Source organism: Primulina huaijiensis, chromosome 14 (genome assembly GCF_012295235.1).
Source record: "Primulina huaijiensis isolate GDHJ02 chromosome 14, ASM1229523v2, whole genome shotgun sequence".
Classification (NCBI taxonomy): Eukaryota; Viridiplantae; Streptophyta; class Magnoliopsida; order Lamiales; family Gesneriaceae; genus Primulina; species Primulina huaijiensis.
Genome location: NC_133319.1, coordinates 9567970 through 9583651, shown reverse-complemented (window position 1 = coordinate 9583651; position 15682 = coordinate 9567970). Strand labels below are relative to the sequence as shown.

General features: G+C 41.1%; 1 pseudogene; it reads right to left on the bottom strand.

The window, feature by feature from the left end:
- Positions 1 to 11316: 11316 nt before the first annotated feature.
- Positions 11317 to 15682, bottom strand: part of LOC140957961 (small ribosomal subunit protein uS4m-like) — a 13242-nt pseudogene continuing 8876 nt past the window's right edge.

The following is a 15682-nucleotide window of genomic DNA, read 5'->3' as shown; positions in this document are numbered from 1 at the left end:
TTAAACATGGATGGGAAAAAGAAGGCGGAATTTGTTAGGAGTTTGCATGAGAAGGTCAAAGCAAATATTGAAAAGAAGAATTAACGATACACAAAGCAAGCCAACAAGGGAAAGAAGAAGGCGATATTTGAGAAAGGTGATTGGGTGTGGCTACACTTGAGGAAGGAAAGGTTCCCTGAGAAGACACGTTCTAAACTATTACCTAGGGGTGATGGACCATTCCAAGTACTTGAAAGGATCAATGACAATGCCTACAAACTCGATCTACCAGGTGAGTATCACGTGAGTGCTACTTTCAATGTTAGTGACTTGTCGTTGTTGGATGTAGGTGACGAGCTGGATTTGAGGACAAATCCGTTCAAGAAGGGGAGGATGATGCGAACACGGATGTGCACGTCCCAAAGAAAGCATGGGATCCCTTAGAGTTACCAGCAGGACCAATCACGAGGGGACGACTGAAGAAGTTTAAAGAGGCGTTGCAGGTGCAAAGTGCTGAAGGGTTCGAGATACATGGAAATAAGTTTGGGAGCCAAAGGAACGTTATCCAAGTGCTAAATCAAGAGGAGTCCAGATACCACGGCGCCCGAGCGGCCAAATCTTACCGCCCGAGCGCCAAACATACTGTCCAGGACGTGAACTCCAGAAGCAGCGGCGCCCGAGCGGTGAAATATTACCGCCCGAGCGCGACCTATCCAGAAGACTCCGCGCCCGAGCGGTTGAATCTCGCGCTCGAGCGCGCCTTGTTCCGAGAAACATTATCTTTTCCTATTTTAGAGTTTTAATTAGTTAGGTAACTAGATTTATCATATCTTTTGATTTGTAGTCAATATATGGACGAAAAATTGAACACTTTTGCGATTATCATTGGTATTTTATAAAAGTTTTTGAGTTTTCTCTCAACTTTGTCTAAGCTTTCGCTTTGTAAACAAAAATCAAACTTATCAAAGTTTTAAATTTGTGGCGTTTGTCGATCGTGCTTGTGCGGATTGTCTTAGACTTGTTCTTTGAAGGTTCGTCATAATTTTCGATTGTTTATTTCGTGATTATTTGTTGCTAAACTCTTCATAGTTTGGAGGTGAAAATCACAACACACACACTTGATTCAAAAGATCGGGACAACACGAATTCCTTGTTCGATATTAAATTGAGGGCGCGATTCATATTTAATCGTGTTTGCTTTTATTCGTACGTGGATTCACATCACGGTATCCTTTCTTCAATCTGTTTTATATCAGTACAGCTCATAATCTCAACCATAATAGATCATAATCTCAAATCTGTACAATTTCTATCATATCGATTTCGAAAATCATAACAAATACATAAACAGTCTGTTCTTCGATCTAGTTCCGATTATATGATGTCTACTATGTCAAGAACACTATATATCAATCACATCTGATTCTGGCAATGTCATAATTTCAAATCATATCAAAACATAATAAAACTTACGTCTAGTTGAAGTTCTCGTCGGTAGANCATTTCTGTCGGCGCTCGGGCGGTGCTACACTACCTCTCGGGCGCGGCATTTTCTGTCCAAGCACTTTTCTTATGGCACATTGGCGCTCGGGCGATTACAGACTACCGCCCGGGCGCCGCACCTTCTGCCCGAAACATATATTTGATGAACACTGGCGCTCGGGCGATCAACAACTACAGCTCGGGCGCCAACAGTTCTGTCCAAAAAAATAGCATACTTCATATGCTTTGCCCAATCTGGTCTCGGACTGGCCCGTCTATAATCATATTAGTTAGTTCATAATCAATCATCTCAGATTAACAGAATCAAAATCTCGGGCATTACATCAAGGCTCCAAAGGCTGCTCCTAGGCATGTACTAGGACATGTTAGGAACACATTTGTCCATTGTTTCTAGCCCCATACCAACTGGAATCCAGAAATGACAGCAACTTCCCCATGAGTGTCATATTGTGTTCGATTTTCTGTCATGTTGCTGTCAAGGGGAAGTGTCTGATCTTGGCTGCCCTAGGGGCCTATAGCCATGGTTAGAACACCTCCCTAGCATGTCTAAGGCGTGACCAAGTCGCCCTTTTGAGGCTTGGTCCATGGTTGCATCGGTTTTTAAATCAAAACACAAGAACAGCCCCTTCCCCTTTCTGCCCTTCTCATTTTACAGCAAGTGTGTTTCGGGTATTGTGGAATGGTGTGGATCTTGGTTGGCCTATGGCCCTAAGCTACGGTTCACACCCTACCTCTTGATGTCTAGATCATGCCATGGCCAACCAAATGGCCACTGGAATGGTCCATGACAGCAAGAACCACAGCAACATCTCACGCGCAGAATTAGTGCTCGGTTGGGACGCATGATTTTTTTCTGGAGTGATGCGAATTGTGGCTGGCCTAGGGCCCTTAGCCATAGTTGAGTTCATTCCCTAGGATGTTGGTAAGAGGTTCTGGTCGGTGGTTCAAGCCCCAATGGACAATAGCGTCGCAAACGACGCAAGGAAACCAAAACACTGCTGCTGTATTTTTGTGATAGCAACTTGCTGCGACGGTTCAGGGGCTTGTTCGAGTTCTTGGTTGGCTTTTAGCCTATGGCCTTGGACTGGACAGTGCCTCATTGAGTTGGGAAGGTCATGTTATTGGCCGTTTCTGATTCGGATCATTTTACAGGTCGTACAAGAATTTACGGTGCGATGTGCCAAATTGACTCTCGAAGGAGCGTTTCATGTTTTGGCCTCCATTCCCCAAAATTTCGGCTCTTACCATTTTAGGAGCATTATTTCGTCATTATTAAGAGTATTTTAATTATGACTAAACGTTGGTTCGGGTTGGCTCGGAGTCATGATTAAATACTAAGTCAGTGGGCGTAATTGTCTCGTTGTTGGATTCAATTACAAAGTTTGGTCAAGTAAATCATTTGCATATTTTTCATGACATAATTAGGTCGCAGCGAGCCTGGGAACGGTCCAACTCTTATGGTAAAATTTATACAGGATATTTAATTTTGTATTTAATTATATTACGTGCAAAAATGTAAAATATTCATTTTTAAGATTTATGTGATATTGCTTGGGGCCACTTCGCTGTTATTATTACTTCTCCCGGTGGTCACTTACCGGTTCAGTTCAGTTCATCCCGGTGGTCACTTACCAGTCCCACCCAGTATACTGTGGCATTAGTCTGATCAGAAGTACATTATTTCACCCGGTCGTCAGTTACCGGTCAGTTCAGTTCAGTTCAATTCAGTTATGCACGTAATATTAATTATTCATGATGCGATTTTCAGTTCAGTTATGTACGTATTACATTTACTCATGACATGATATTTTCACTTTGCATGCGATTTTATTATTATTACTTGTTATTTACGATATATGCATGCTGAGTCTTTAGACTCACTAGATTTGATTGTTGTAGGTACTGATGAGTTCGGGGCCGAGGGCGGGAACCAGTGAGCCATCGAGGGTTGGCAGTAGTGGAACCCGAGGACCTCATTTTCAGCATTTACTATTTTAGGGCTCAAACATTTTTCTCTTTGTTGGATTATTTTAAATTATTATTTTGCAAACAAACAATTACTTCCGCTGCTATTTTGAATATCAAACTTTATTTATCATTTTATTTATGAATAGGCATTTTAATTAATGAAAAAGAAAATTTTTAAATTTTTCCGCAAATTTTAAAGTACGAATTTAGAGGCCATTACAGGTGGTATCAGAGCCTATGTTCTTGTAAAGGGTTGCACTACTACTGACCTCGAGAAGCTCACGAAGTCACGTCTTCGGTCTGTAAGTTTTACATTCATGCATTTTATTTAAAGCCGGAATTATTTTAACTGCATGTTCTCATGAAGTATTTTTACGTTCAGATTTTAATTGTTCAGTATTTATATACATTTAAATAAATTATTGAATTATGCATGTTGGTTACGTATGGGTTATATAAGGAACAATATGCCTCCTAGACGCCAGGTTGGACGCCCGAGAGGCGATGATGAGCGCCGTCATGAAGACGGTGAGGATCAAGGACAGGGGGGATTCGGACCTCCACCCCCTCCACCTGACATGAATGCCCAGATGCTAGCTGGGATGAACCGGTTCTTCGCACAGTTTGCGAGGAACAATGCCGCGGTGGCAGCTGGGCCGACAGGGCCTGAGGATGTCTACGAGAGATTCATGAAGATGCGTCCTAAGGAGTTTTCAGGAACGACGGACCCCATGAATGTCGAGGGCTGGATCAAGTCCCTCGAGGTTATCTTCGAGTTTATGTAGCTTGGAGATGCAAACAGAGTTCGATGTGCCACATATTTATTCGGAGGAGATGCCCTCTTATGGTGGGAAGGAGCATCAGTAGCCTTGAACTTGGCTACACTGAGTTTGGCACGTTTCACGGAGGTATTCTACTCCAAGTATTTTACTGAGAAAGTGCGCACCAGGTTGACCACAGAAATTATGAGCCTGAGACAGGGAGATTTGACTGTTAAATAGTTCATCCGTAAATTTGAGAGGGGTTGTAATTTTGTACCCCTGATCGCGAATGATGCCAAGGCCATGTTAATGCATTTCTTGGTGGGTTTACGGCCGATCTTTCGCCATGATGTTAGGGTATCTGACCCTACTACTTATGAGGTCGCTGTCTCCGGAGCTCTAGCCGCAGAGTAAGATCAGCGGGATATCGAGAGAGACCGCCAGGGCAAGCGACCAGTCCAGGTACCGCACCGCCCTCCTCCTCAGTAGCATCAGCAGCAGAATAAGAGACCTTTCCACGGCCCACCCAGGAACAGGGGCCAGCAGCAGCGGGGACGCGCAGTCCCTAAGCCTATTGAGCATCCGATCTGTCCCAAATGCTCACGCCGCCATCCTGGAGTATGTATGTATGGCTCTCGGAAATGTTACAAGTACGGTAGCCCAGACCACGTGCTACCGCAGTGCCCTCAGAGGAACTTGCCTACCCAAGGCAGGGTATTTGCTCTCCATGCAGCGGAGACGAACCCCAATTCCATGCTTATGACAGGTACCTTTAAGCTTTAAATTTATATTTGGGATTTAATGTTTTGGGTCAAGATTTTGAACCTAGAATTGCGATAGGGTTACATGCTCTACTCAGTATTATTTTTGGGAAATTTAAGTTAGAAGAACTTTGGCCTTTGCATGTCTATTAGTTAGTTTTGTGATTATTGGGTTCAGCCTAGTGTTCTAACCTTTCAGGGAGAATTTTCATAGCTGGCTCAGCTACAAAAGCCTTGATAGATTCAGGGGCCACTCACTCATTTATTTCTGAGGTCTTTGCGAATTTTCTCAAAGTAAAGACCGTTGGGCTAGATGTAGCCTACTCAGTTGTACTGCCTTCGGGAGAGGAGATGGCAGCCACCAATGTGATCCGAGACATAGATCTGGAGCTTCATGGCAACCTTGTTTATGCGAATCTGATCGTATTGCCGATGGCAGAGTTTGACATCATATTAGACATGGATTGGCTATTGCAGAACAGAGTGTTGATAGACTTCCAGCAGAGATCTGTTCTAGTCCGACCGCCTGGGATGACACAATTCTTATTTGAGCCGGACAGGTACTTTCCCTTACCGCGTATTATTCCTTATGTCAAGGCTAGGAAGCTCATACATAGAGGGTGTCAAGCGTTTTTAGCAACTTTTATATCTGTCCCCGAGACACCCAGTCAATCAGCCGCAAATGTTCCGATTGTTAGAGATTTCTTAGACGTTTTTCCTGAGGACGTCTCTGGTATGCCACCCGATAGAGAGGTGGAGTTTTCTATTGAACTTATGCTACCGATCTCAAAAGCACCGTACCGACTAGCACCGACAGAGATGGCAGAGCTGAAGAAGCAGATTCAGGAACTTCTCGACAAGGAGTTCATTCGACCGAGTTTCTCACCATGGGACGCGCCAGTCTTTTTTGTGAAGAAGAAGGATGGATCCATGAGACTATGTATTGACTACCGGGAGTTGAACAGGGTGACAGTGAAGAACAAGTACCCACTGCCGCGGATTGAGGATCTATTTGTTCAATTGCAGGGAGCTTCGGTATTCTCCAAGATTGATATGCGGTCCGGTTATCACCAGTTGAGGGTGAAAGATATTGATGTTTCCAAGACTGCCTTCAAGACTCGTTATGGCCACTACGAGTTCCTTGTGATGCAGTTCGGTTTGACGAATGCGCCAGCGATCTTCATGGATCTCATGAATCGCATATTTCAGCCGTATCTTGATTAGTTTGTGATAGTGTTCATAGACGACATTCTCATCTACTCGAAGAATCAAGAGGATCACAGCAGACATCTGACCATAGTGTTGCAGACCTTACAGAAGCATAAATTATTCGCAAAGTTCAGTAAATGCGAATTCTGGTTAGAGAAGTTGGCGTTCTTAGGCCACATTGTTTCTAGCAGTGGCATTGAGGTAGACCCAGCGAAATTTGCAGCAGTCAGAGATTGGGTTGTGCCATAGAATGCATATGAGATTCGCAGTTTTCTTGGCTTAGCAGGATATTATCGGAAGTTCATTCAAGGATTCTCCTCTATCGCAGTTCCACTCACATCATTGACAAAGAAGAATGTGAAATTTGTGTGGAGCAATGAGTGTCAGAAGAGCTACGATACTTTAAAGCAAGCACTTATCTCAGCAACAGTTTTGGCCATGCCGTCAGGGCCCGATGAGTTTGTCTTGTATACCGATGCTTGGAAGCTCGGTCTTGGCGCAATATCGATGCAGCAAGGGAAGGTGATAGCATATGCTTCTCGCCAGTTGAAAACTCATGAGAAGAATTACCCTAACCACGATCTAAAGTTGGTAGCCATACTATTTTCCTTGAAGATTTGGAGGCATTATTTGTACGGGGAGAAGTGCCAGATCTTTACCGACCATAAGATCCTCAAGTATTTCTTTAAGAAAAAAGAGCTGAATATGCGTTAGAGGCGATGGTTGGAGCTTGTGAAAGACTATGATTGTGACATTAGCTACCACCCGGGTAAAGCTAATGTAGTTGCAGATGCACTGAGCAGAAAAGTCACAGTGATAGCTCATCTGACGGTTCAGAGACCTCTTTAGTTTGAGATGCAGAGGTTTGATCTAGAGGCATATCCTCAAGGTAGAGTTCCCCGTCTCAAGATAGGATTTTTACCCTCAAAATCCGGGAAGATAGCCTTCTCAAAACACAACGCCGTCTGGAGGAACAGATCGCAGATCAAGAAATCAATGAGAAAGTAAGCCAATCAACAATACAGGAGCTACAAGATCAAGTACACAACCTTGATCATCACAACACACAACTGCAGAATTACATTGAGCACCTGCAAAATGAAGTGGTCAACATGGAAGAACTCGTAGAGCAATTAGAAGAAAACCCGGTGGAAGAAGGAATTAACGAGGCAGAAGGCGATGGAGAGGTTATAGACGAGTAGAGAGAGAACTCTAGACTAGTCATTGATTGTATTAAGAATTATTTGATTTACCATTAGTTTTGAAACTTTTGCTTGTATGAATTTCAAAAATTTAATGAAATTGTTTTAATTATACTTTGTGGCAAACAAATTAATAAAATACATGTTTATAGGATATAGCAGGCAGACCACCCCGAAATAATCGTAACCCTCGTGGCGCCAACAAAATGAAAATCCACCACCACCTCAGAGAGTAAACCTCAGCCAAGAAGATATGATGGCAATAGCCACTATCGTAGCTGCGACGTTGCAAGGATTCGTGAACCCATTAGCTAACACCATCCAACCACCTCAAGAACCACAACCGCGTGGAATTAAATACCATTATGAATCTCTAAGAAGGAATTGAGTTCCAACCTTCGATGGAAACCCAGACCCGGAAGTCAGTCACAACTGGCTCAAGAACGTCGAAGCACAATTGCGTTTACTTGAGATACCTGAAGATCTGAGAGTGGAGATTGTAACACCGTTTTTTGAAGACCGAGCTAGGAAATGGTGGGAAACTGTGTCGCCATCTTTGACAGAAGTGGAAGAGATCACATGGCAAATTTTTAAAAGAGAGTTTTTGAAACAATACTATCCAGCTGAATTTAGACTACAGAAGTTGGGTGATTTTGAAGCTTCAAACAGGCTCCAGACATGTCAGTAATGGAGTACACTTCACGATTCAACGATCTAGGAACCTATGTCCCAACGATCATGTCGGATGAAACATTAATAATACATCGTTTCAAGAAGGGACTCAACAGTCGAATTCAGTCGGCATTGGCAGTATTCAAGCCAAACAGCTTTGCAGATTTGATGGGCGCTGCAATGAGCGCAGAAACAGATATCAAACGCCGTGAGGAAGAAAACAGGAGTAAGAGACCGTTGGTCAACCAAACTACTCAAAATGGTCCCAAGTTTAAGAAGACTAATCATTCAAATGGACCTCCAAGAGGAAATTTTAACAGTGCTGGCCACACCGAAGGAAAGTGGTGCGATACATGTCGACAGAAACATGTTGGAGAATGCTATCGGAAGACATGTGCTTGTTTTAAGTGTGGAAAGGTGGGTCATAGAATTAAGGATTGTCCGGACAACAAGGAAAAAGGGACGGGGCCCAGCAAACAACATGAAAACAAGACTAATGCTCGGGTTTATGCAATCACCCAAGAGGAAGCTGATAACACCAATGAAGTGGTGGCAGGTACCATTTTACTCAATGAAATGCCTGCATATGCTTTGTTTGATGGTGGTGCCACACATTCATTTGTGTCTAGAAGATTTGCTAAAAAGCTTAAACTTAAACATGATACTCTTAGTGAACCCTTAAGAGGGGCAACACCGACGAGTAAAGTAATTGAATCACACAAAGTGTATCGAAACTGTAAAATTTGTATCAGCAATCAAACTTTCAAAGCGGAATTGATTCAACTCAATATGGTAGAGTTTGACATCATTCTTGGAATGGACTGGTTGGCTAAAAACCATGCCATGATAGACTGTCAAAGGAAAGATATTAGATTTCAGACTTCGAACAAAGAGGAACTCATATACCACGGAAAATCCAAAGAACGAAAATCTCTACTATCTGCCTCGCAAGCCTGGAAGGCCATAAAAGGAGGTGACGAGATTTATCTAGCAGTAAACAATGAGGTCAACGTGGGAGAAATCCTAAAGTTAGACGATATTCCAATTGTTCAAGAATTTCCAGATGTTTTCCCTGAGGAATTACCGGGGAAGATACCCGATAGGGAAGTAGAATTTGAAATCAATTTGGTCCCTGATGCTGCACCAATCTCAAAGGCACCATACCGAATGGCTCCAACAGATTTAAAGGAGTTAAAGGAACAACTCCAGGAATTATTAGACAAGAAGCAGATTAGCCCAAGTGTATCTCCATGGGGTGCTCCAGTGCTATTCGTAAAGAAAAAAGACGGGAGCATGAGGCTATGTATTGATTACCGGGAGTTGAACAAGAACCATAAAGAATAAGTACTCACTCCCGAGGATAGATAATCTTTTTGATCAGTTAAAAGGAGCCAAGGTTTTCTCAAAGCTCGATCTGAGATCTGGTTATCATCAATTGAAGGTAAAAACTGAGGATATACCTAAGACTGCTTTCAGGACAAGATATGGACATTACGAATTAACGGTAATGCCATTTGGTCTAACAAATACTCCTGCAGCATTCATGGACCTTATGAACCGAGTATTCAAACCATATCTCGACAAGTTCGTGGTCGTTTTTATTGATGATATCTTGGTATATTCACCAAGTGAGGAAGAACACAAGGAACATTTGCGTCTCACGTTGCAAACGCTGCGAGAAAAAGAACTATATGCCAAATTCAAGAAGTGTGAATTCTGGTTAAAGATTGTGGCGTTCTTAGGCCATATAATCTCAGAATTTGGAGTGTAAGTAGATCCTAAGAAAGTAGAGGCAATTAAGGATTGACCTCAACCGAAAACTGTAACTGAGGTGAGAAGTTTTCTTGGATTAGCTGGCTATTATAGAAAATTTGTGGAAAGATTTTCTTCGATAGCCATTCCACTCACCAAACTTACTCAGAAAAACTCGAAGTTCATTTGGAATGAAGCTTGTGAAAGAAGTTTTGAAACCCTGAAGACCAAACTCGCATCCACACCAGTACTATTTCTTCCCGAGGATGGTAAGAATTTCACTGTATACAGTGACGCTTCCAAGGAAGGATTAAGGTGTGTGCTTATGCAAGAGGGTCAGGTAATATTGCGTATGCCTCACGACAATTGAAACCGTATGAGCAGAATTACCCCACTCATGACCTTGAGTTAGCTGCAGTTGTGTTTGCACTTAAAATCTGGATGCACTACCTTTATGGAGTAAAATGTGAGGTGTTTACCGATCACCAGAGCCTCAAGTACATTTTCACCCAAAAAGAATTAAATATGAGGAAAAGAAGGTGGATGGAACTTCTAAAAGATTATGATTTGGTAATCAATTATCATCCAGGTAAGGCGAATAAAGTGGCAGATGCTTTAGGCCGAAGAAACTTTGGAAAAGTAAGCTTATCTTCACTATCAGCACAATCAGGACTCCGGGAAACCATCAAATTGAAGTAGAGCCAAGACACCTCCATCTTTAAAATTAAGGAACAGATCCAAGAAGGAAAACTTCCAGGATTTCAAATTGATGATAATGGTATCCTTTGGATGGAAGGATGGTTGTATGTGCCCGATGTCGATGGAATTCGAGAAGAAGTAATGACCGAGGCACATACCTTTCATGTCCTAGATAATTCCTTCAATTTTAAATCCTCAATAGTCTTTAATTAAGCAAATTTTTACCTCATTTTGAGAGATAAAAAAATCGGCCCCCTCCTTAATTAATTTATAGATATTTGACAACTCATTTCTTTAATATCTTTCCTTTTCTTTTCTTGTTAGATAATTCCCTAAATTTTTATTCACCACTAATTAATATTTAAGCAATATTTCTACCATGTTATCTAGTAATATTTCTCTCCTTTTAACCTAATAAAAATCGGCCACTTCCTTGGTGGATTTAAAAAGTTTAACAACTCATTTCCTTGATCCCTTTCCTTATCCATTTTCTTGGGAGATAATTCTATCACACTTAATCTTCAATAATTAATATTTAAGCAATTTCCCTACCCATTTTAACTAGATAAATTCGGCCATCCCTACCCTAAATTCAAAAATATTTGACAACTCACTACTTGATTCATTTCCTTAATCCATTCTTTGTAGATAATTCCCTCACCATTTAATCCTCAATAATTATCAATTAAGCAAAATTTTCTACCCCATTTTTGAAAGAAGATTTTGGCCACCACTCCCTCCCAAATCAAATAATATCATTATCCTTTCCTTATCCCACAAATTCAAAGAAAGCAAGATTCATTTTGCCATTTAATCATCCCTTTTATCTTGCAATTTCCCATTCATTCTTTTTCTAGACTTCCCTCTCCACCATTCCACCAAAAATTTCAGAGTAAACTTGAGAGAAAAATCGTGGGAAGCTAGGGAGAAATAAGAGAGATAAAAACTAGAAACAAAAAAAGAACACTCCGTCTCCGCCGCGCCGTGTCGTCGCCTCGTTTGTTTCTTTTCAAACGAAAATTTCCAGGCATGTTTATATTTTTCCTTGCTCTTCAATCAAGTCATATTAACATTTTTAAACATTATATGATCATCATTTCCATGGCATAACCGAAATATATCAAGAACTTTGAAAATAAAAGATGCAGATTTTCGGCCTTTCTTGTGCTCCTCACGGTTCACTTGTTTTTGGTGTTTCATGTGGTTGGCTCGTGTCAAGGCTCCCAAGGCTGCTCCTAGGCATGTACTAGGACATGTTAGGAACACCTTTGTCCATTGTTTCTAGCCCCATACCAACTGGAATCCATAAATGACAGCAACTTCCCCATGAGTGTCATATTGTGTTCGATTTTCTGTCATGTTGCTGTCAAGGGGAAGTGTCTGATCTTGGCTGCCCTAGGGGCCTATAGCCATGGTTAGAACACCTCCCTAGCATGTCTAAGGCGTGACCAAGTCACCCTTTTGAGGCTTGGTCCATGGTTGCATCGGTTTTTAAATCAAAACACAAGAACAGCCCCTTCCCCTTTCGGCCCTTCTCATTTTACAGCAAGTGTGTTTCGGGTATTGTGGAATGGTGTGGATCTTGGTTGGCCTATGGCCCTAAGCCATGGTTCACACCCTACCTCTTGATGTCTAGATCATGCCATGGCCAACCAAATGGCCACTGGAATGGTCCATGACAGCAAGAACCACAGCAACATCCCACGCGCAGAATTAGTGCTCGGTTGGGACGCATGATTTGTTTCTGGTGTGATGCGAATTGTGGCTGGCCTAGGGCCCTTAGCCATGGTTCAATTCATTCCCTAGGATGTTGGTAAGAGGTTCTGGTCGGTGGTTCAAGCCCCAATGGACATTAGCGTCGCAAACGACGCAAGGAAACCAAAACACTGCTGCTGTATTTTTGTGACAGCAACTTGCTGCGATGGTTCAGTGGCTTGTTCGAGTTCTTGGTTGGCTTTTAGCCTATGGCCTTGGACTGGACAGTGCCTCATTGAGTTGGGAAGGTCATGTTTTTGGCCGTTTGTGATTCGGATCATTTTACAGGTCGTACAAGAATTTACGGTGCGATGTGCCAAATTGACTCTCGAAGGAGCGTTTCATGTTTTGGCCTCCATTCCCCAAAATTTCGGCTCTTACCATTTTAGGAGCATTATTTCATCATTATTAAGAGTATTTTAATTATGACTAAACGTTGGTTCGGGTTGGCTCGGAGTCATGATTAAATACTAAGTCAGTGGGCGTAATTGTCTCGTTGTTGGATTCAATTACAAAGTTTGGTCAAGTAAATCATTTGCATATTTTTCATGACATAATTAGGTCGCAGCGAGCCTGGGAACGGTCCAACCCTTATGGTAAAATTTATACAGGATATTTAATTTTGTATTTAATTATATTACGTGCAAAATGTAAAATATTCATTTTTGAGATTTATGTGATATTGCTTGGGGCCACTTCGCTGTTATTATTACTTCACCCGGTGGTCACTTAACGGTTCAATTCAGTTCATCCCGGTGGTCACTTTTCGGTCCCACCCAGTATACTATGGCATTAGTATGATCATACCTACATTATTTCACCCGGTCGTGAGTTACCGGTCAGTTCAGTTCAGTTCAGTGCAGTTCAGGGGGCCACTTGCGTATAACATAATCTCAACAGAAAATTATTACACGTTATTTTATGACAGGGCTCTATGGAGCAAACATTTCACTTACTACTTTCAGTTCAGTTCAGTACAGTTCAATTCAGTTATGCACGTAATATTAATTATTCATAATGCGATTTTCAGTTCAGTTATGTACTTATTACATTTACTCATGACATGATATTTTCACTTTGCATGCGATTTTATTATTATTACTTGTTATTTACGATATATGCATGCTGAGTCTTTAGACTCATTAGATTTGATTGTTGTAGGTACTGATGAGTTCGGGACCGAGGGCGGGAAAAAGTGAGCCATCGAGGGTCGGCAGTAGTGGAACCCGAGGACCTCATTTTCAGCATTTACTATTTTAGAGCTCAAACATTTTTCTCTTTGTTGGATTATTTTAAATTATTATTTTGCAAACAAACATTTACTTCCGCTGCTATTTTGAACATCAAACTTTATTTATCATTTTATTATGAATGAGGCATTTTAATTAATGAAAAAGAAAATTTTTAAATTTTTTCGCAAATTTTAAAGTACGAATTTAGAGGCCTCTAAACCTAAACAGACTCCTCTCATTGGTTTGAGAGGTTCTTCATTGTTATCCTTTGACTGTTTGATCTCCTATGACTGGCCGGGAATAGGAACAGCTCGAATCCCTTACCTCTCACTAGTCTCTCACCTCACTTGCTGGGAGGCTGGCTTGGCAGGATTGTCTGTTCTCCCTCGGCTAGAACTGAGACTGGAGTCGTTTCCCTCGCAAGCTACTCTCTTTTTGTTAGAGTAGGTGCATGTTGAGCCAAGTGTTGGCCGAGTGTTCACAATGAAACTCTATGTATAAACAGTCTTTATTTTAATAATATTTGAAATTATTGTTTTGGCACTTTTTTATCTGTATACCCATGCTAGTTGCATAGTTAAAGTACTTGAATATACAAATAGTAGAAAGAATATGAGATGCTCATATGATGAGTATTATGAAACTCATATTTGGAAAACTGTATATTCTAAACAGTTCCTATTCGATTCAGCCGCCGCTAAGAAGGATATAGGCCGCTCGAGTTCGAGACTAGTATCTGCAATGTGAGTACCATGTTTCATTGGTAGGGGACATTGTGATGTCCGAGCATGCAGATAGGTGCTCCTGGTAGAGTGCAATGAACAACCCTCCATATAGCACTTTCCAAGTGGTTCTCACTTATCGAGTGAAAACGTCCTAGTTTATGGTTGTACTGTTAGAGTGAAAGGGGATCAAATAAGGTGCCCAAGTGCGCAACGGAAGTTTCAAAATTTGTTTTTCATCAAGAAAACCGAGCACCTCATTTCTATAATGTGTAGCAAATACAAAAACACCAAAATGTCATACATAGGGTGTTAAGAAAAATATACCTATCAATCTCTTGAGATTGATGTTTGGATCCAACTAAGTTTTAAACAACTTAGCTCTTGAAGTTAGACAATCTACAAGCTTCCTTCTTTCCTTCAAAATTAGGCCCACCACCAACTAGGTAGAACCCTTATTATTTTGCACTAGAAAAATAAGAAGATTTTTCAAGGAGAAGTGATTTCTTTCCTCAACTATTGAAGAAGAAAATTGAGAGAAAAAGTTGAAGAATTGTATGTGCAAGTTTCGGCCATTTCAAGTGTGGAGTGAAGGAGGATTAGTTGTCTCTTGGTTGTGGGAAAAGCTAAAACTACTTTTAGCATCCCAAGCCTTGGAGATTGAAAAAATTGTCTCCCAACCTTTCACCTCCCCATGCACATTATTTTTACTTGGGCATGTAACAATTACAAAGCCCATGGACTTTTATTTAAATGTCTCAAACACATTTGAGACCATTTAACATTTACTTGATTTTACTCAAACCCACTAGTTTAATAATTATTTCTAATTGGGCTCTACAAGGCCCAATGTAATTTAATTAATCCTACACTTGAATTAATTTAATTATTTGGATTCTACTAGGTCCACTAGTGTATAATTAATTCAACACTTTGAATTAATTTAATTTAGTCCTTAATAATGTTTATGACAATCACAATTTTCAAATACATTACTTGTTTGGCAAACTTTTAATTTAGGAACACTTCCTCATATTAAAAGTTACATTCTCTCATAGAAGTAATACTTCTATTTTTCCTTACGCTTAGAAACTCCTTTATAAGCCGTTCAACACATTGAACTATTTTACTTCTCAACGGGATCTAGAAAGCTAGTACTTGTGTGGCCCTCAATGGTTCATTGATACAACTAGCCGTGGGTTCACATCTCCATGTGATTCGGACTAAACATGTCCTTATTTGAGCATACCCCAATTGCTTCATTCTTACTTATCAACTCCTTGATAACAAGAACGTCAGAACTCAAGTCTGATATTACCCAACCAATCATGTTAAACGCCTAGCAGCATCGCTTACATGATTCCCTAGGTATCAAATGATAGTGCCTGCAAGAACCATTCAATTATGGTTAGCGTACAGTACGGTCCCTTCATCTCATATATCCCGACCGATTCGACAACCATTGGT